The sequence below is a fragment of the Palaemon carinicauda genome, chromosome 26, assembly GCF_036898095.1.
Source record: "Palaemon carinicauda isolate YSFRI2023 chromosome 26, ASM3689809v2, whole genome shotgun sequence".
NCBI lineage: Eukaryota > Metazoa > Arthropoda > Malacostraca > Decapoda > Palaemonidae > Palaemon > Palaemon carinicauda.
Genome location: NC_090750.1, coordinates 33,605,552 through 33,610,551, shown reverse-complemented (window position 1 = coordinate 33,610,551; position 5,000 = coordinate 33,605,552). Strand labels below are relative to the sequence as shown.

General features: G+C 35.5%; 1 protein-coding gene across 1 annotated transcript in view; it reads right to left on the bottom strand.

The window, feature by feature from the left end:
* Positions 1 to 5,000, bottom strand: part of LOC137619481 (uncharacterized) — a 992,898-nt gene that overhangs the window by 307,787 nt on the left and 680,111 nt on the right.

Below are 5,000 nucleotides of genomic sequence, written 5' to 3'. Positions count from 1 at the left end.
GAGAGAATACATCTTGCCTTTTACAGCAAAAAAAAATCTTGGAGAGAGAGAGAGAGAGAGAGAGAGAGAGAGAGAGAGAGAGAGAGAATAAATCTTGTATTACACAATAGAAACAAGTCTTAGAGAGTGAGAAAGGGAAACAACTTAAGTATTGAAAAACAAAGAACTGTGTCTGAAAGAGAGAGAGAGAGAGAGAGAGAGAGAGAGAGAGAGAGAGAGAGATAATCCTACTGAGGAAGGGTTAACAATTCTTTTCCTAAAAATCTTCCCCCATCTGAATTTGTAATCCATTACCAGGATGTCTTGCTTTAGTCAGAGATAATGGAAGTGGATTAAGAGCATGAAAGATCTCGAGCGATTACTAAGGATTACGTAGGAAAAAAAAGGAACTTGAGGGGAGTGAAGGATATATGCAAATAGAAAATAGAAAAAAGGGGATTAGTTCTTACACTGTAATTAGAGAGGAAAACGTATTCAATAAGGAGAAAGCTACCCCCACCCCATCCACCAAGAAAAAAATAGGTAATCACAAAGTAAGTTGTTTATTGAAAGGAGATTATACGAAACAAATCTCGTTCTTGGATATTTTAAAATTATTTTATTGCAACACCAGATCTCAATTTATTGGTGATATGGAGTTCCTCGTCAATAAATACACCAAAAGTTAAAGCACTCTAGACAAATAGTTTATTCTTCGGCACCAAACAATTAAAATTTTTGTACTGTACTTTGAGCACATGAATCAAAGGTTTGTGCACCTTATAAATTGATTAATATCCTTCTCTTAGAAAATTGTTTTATTTGTATGATTCTTAAAATTTTAGGTGTGATTCTCGACAGCAAATTTACTTTTGAGAAATACATTAGGTCTGTGTCTTCTTCAATTGCACAAAAAAATTGGCTTATTGAGAAAGTTTTTAGGATTTTTGGTGTTCAATCTATTCTGAAGAAGTGTTTTAATTCTTTCATTCTACCATGTTTTGAGTATTGTTCTACTGTCTGGTCTTCAGCTGCTGATTCTCATCTTGATTTGTTGGACAGAAACTTACGGTCTATTAAATTTCTTATTTCTGATTTAGATATTAATCTTTGGCACCGTCGTTCACTTAGTTCATTATGCATGTTGCATAAGATTTTTCATAACTCTGACCATCCTTTACATTCAGATCTCCCTGGACAATTCTATCATGTTCGTAATACTAGGCAGGCAGTTAATTCTAATAGCCAGGCCTTCTCCATCATGAGGCTCAGTACTACTCAGTATTCTAGAAGTTTTATTCCAGTTGTTACCAAGTTGTGGAATGATCTTCCTAATCGGGTAGTTGAATCAGTAGAACTTCAAAAGTTCAAAGTTGGAGCAAATGTTTTCATGTTGATCAGGCTGACATGAGTCTTTTTATTGTTTACATATGACATATCTGTTTTTGACGTTGTTAATAGTTTATATATGACATATCTGTTTTGACGTTGTTACTGTTTTTAGAATGATTTATTGTTAATTTGTTCTCATCATTTACTTATTTCCTTATTACCTTTCCTCACTGGGCTATTTTTCCCTATTGGAGCCCTTGGGCTTATAGCATCTTGCTTTTCCAACTGGGGTTGTAGCTTGGCTAGTAATGATAATAATAATAATAATATGCATCATTACAGGAATTTCTTATTATCTAAATCTAGCGTTGAAATGCGTTGAGACGCTGATTTGACAACAAAATGGTAAACACAATCATTTCAAGAGGAATAATATGATGCACAAGGTGAATGTCACTCTCTTTTTTTACCTTCAACTGCCTCTAAAGACAGATGAGTCCTCAGGTATGTAATTGCACAGTGTATACGGCAGTAAAAGGTAGCAACAGTAATGATACACAGAACGTAAAAAGGACGATATACAATAGATATCTAAACTGAGTTCCCTTGTCAACTGGTATGTCATTCTCATTTAGAAATGATTGCCCTATTTATGAAAAATTATGGATGAAATATGTTGCGGCGCAAAATCTAAATGAATCTAGAGAGAATAATCATATCGAATATACATCAGTTGAAATTAATATACATCAGTTGAAGTTAATTTACATATGCTGGTGTGAAAGTACAAAGACAAATTACTAACACCCATCTATGAGACCAAAAAAGTCGTCTGTACATTTTCCATAATATTTTCTAAGTAATTAGGTGACGTCTATGCTTTACCAGGCTGAGATTTCTTGCCTTACAAAAGTTTCCTTTTATAAAAAAGGAATGAATCATATTTCTTTCGAATAAAAATAACGTGATTATCTTGCGAATATCCTTTATATTTTTATGCCGTTATTTTTTCTTTTCTATTGATTTTCTATTTTGATAAATAGCTTTGCTACGCACGTCTTTTAGTACTGTCAGGAATTTTTTCAAGAAACATATACTATCATTGTTCTTTAACAACAAATGAATGCCAAAGCTGTTTTTTGGCAAATGGTAAATATAGGTATCTTCAAAATTATTACCGTAAAGAATTATACTAAATTCTATGTGCTACATTCTTCACTAATATCTTCATCTTAATTAACTTTTTCCGGGTCTTCATGTATTATCGGATATTCAAATTTCTCAATGCTCCTAAAAGAATCGATGTTAAATATAATCCCGGTAATTCATTACTGTAACAAGAATGGAAGTAATCATTGCCAGAAATATGGGTACATTTACTTTATCAAGTAAAATTAAACCCAATTTTACCTATACATATTACCAAAATAAAAAAAGGGGAGGCACAAGTCATTTGACATTCCCACAGTGTATCTTGTTAAGGGAAATACTTCATTTGATTTATGCAATACATAACCAACATACATAATTGCATGGAATAATTTTTATACTATTTTGCTTCAAATAATGCCCATATACAGTTTGCTTGAAACAGGAGATAGAAGATTTCGTATAGCCATAGCAAAGTTTTGAATGCCATATATTCCGTTGAAATGGATTTATTTGAATAAATCCCACTAAGATGTCCTAGAAAAAGGTATAACCAGCTGTGTAAATTACCAAATAGATTTTTTTTTTTCAATTATCAAGGGGTTATATGGTTAACAATCATATCAGATCGGAACTCACAAGCCTAGACTCACCTTGATCTATATGTAATTCAATCTATATCTTAAGTATAACACAATTTTTTTATTGGCATTGGAATCTAGGAGTAAAAATATCAAACAGGTATTTTGGTAAATTGAATAAAACAGACCCATCAAATCTAGGAATGGGCCTGGGGCGATTTTTTCTTTTTAATTTCATTATTTCATGAAAGTAAAGGAATGATGATAATGTTTCATAAATTCTTTTATAAAGTTTGGATTTCCTTTCAGTATTTTTAAGAGATTTAGATTCTCGGGGGCCATGGGATTATCATCTAAATCTTTACATATGTTTTCACCACCAAAAAATGATTTAATTTTCAATATAATAAATTCTACCTAGAATGATTAATGCATGCGATTTATAGGTTTTCTGTTTTTTGTTTGGCCCTACCACATTTTACTTAATATTGGAATAATCTTGGGTAACTTGGAATATTTCTTTTAATTAGAGTAAATCATTCTCTAGGGAATATTCACCTCTTTACTAGAACCGTAACTATAATTCTTTGAATAATATATTCATATCTTCAATGTTGTCAGTCACCTCAATGAGAAAAACAAGTTATCAACTTCATCGTTGGTCATACAGGAAACTAGCGCTTCTCATCTGTATGCGAAGTCTTAAAGATGTCACCATTAAACACACACACACACACACACACACACAAGAAGTCATGATATGTAGGTAGCGATAAAGTTTTCCCTCTGTTGCATTTTTACCTGGGCAGCACATGGTCATACTGATCAGGTAATATATACATACATACATATACCAAGGCACTTACCCCAATTTTGGGTGGTAGCCGACATTAAACAAATTAGACAGAAAAGGGGACCTCTCCTCTCTACGTTCCTCCCAGCCTGACAAGGGATTCAACCGAGTTCGGCTGGTACTGCTAGACGCGCACTGTCAAAAAGCCCCTATCCGGAGAGAAGCTCCGGGCAATCTAAAGAAGAAGAAGAATGCTGGGGGTTCCACAGCCCACCCTCCCCCGTTATTCCCCACAGATGAAGCTTCATAACACTGAATCCCCTACTGCTGCTACCTCCCCGGTCATCCAAGGCACAGGAGGAAGCAGCAGGGCCTACTGGAACTGCGTCACAATCGCTCGCCATTCATTCCTATTTCTAGCACGCTCTCTTGCCTCTCTCACATCTATCCTCCTATCACCCAGAGCTTCCTTCACTCCATCCATCCTACCATACCTTGGCCTTCCTCTTGTACTTCTCCCATCAACTTTTGCATTCATCACCTTCTTTAGCAGACAACCATTTTCCATTCCCTCAACATGGCCAAACCACCTCAACACATTCATATCCACTCTAGCTGCTAACTCATTTCTTACACCCGTTCTCACCCTCACTACTTCGTTCCTAATCCTATCTACTCGAGATACACCAGCCATACTCCTTAGACATTTCATCTCAAACACATTCAATTTCTGTCTCTCCGTCACTATCATTCCCCACAACTCCGATCCATACATCACAGTTGGTACAATCACTTTCTCATACAGAACTCTCTTTACATTCATGCCCAACCCTCTATTGTTTACTACTCCCTTAACTGTCCCCAACACTTTGCATACTTCATTCACTCTCTGACGTACATCTGCTTCCACTCCACCATTGGCTGCAACAACAGATCGCAAGTATTTAAACTGATCAAAATCCTCTAGTAACTCTCCATTCAACATGACATTCAACCTCGCACCACCTTCCCTTCTCATACATCTCATAATCTTACTCTTACCCACATTAACTCTCAACTTCCTTCTTTCACGCACCCTTCCAAATTCTGTCACTAATCGGCCAAGCTTCTCTTCCGTGTCTGGAACCAGTACAGTATCATCCGCAAACAACAACTGATTTACCTCC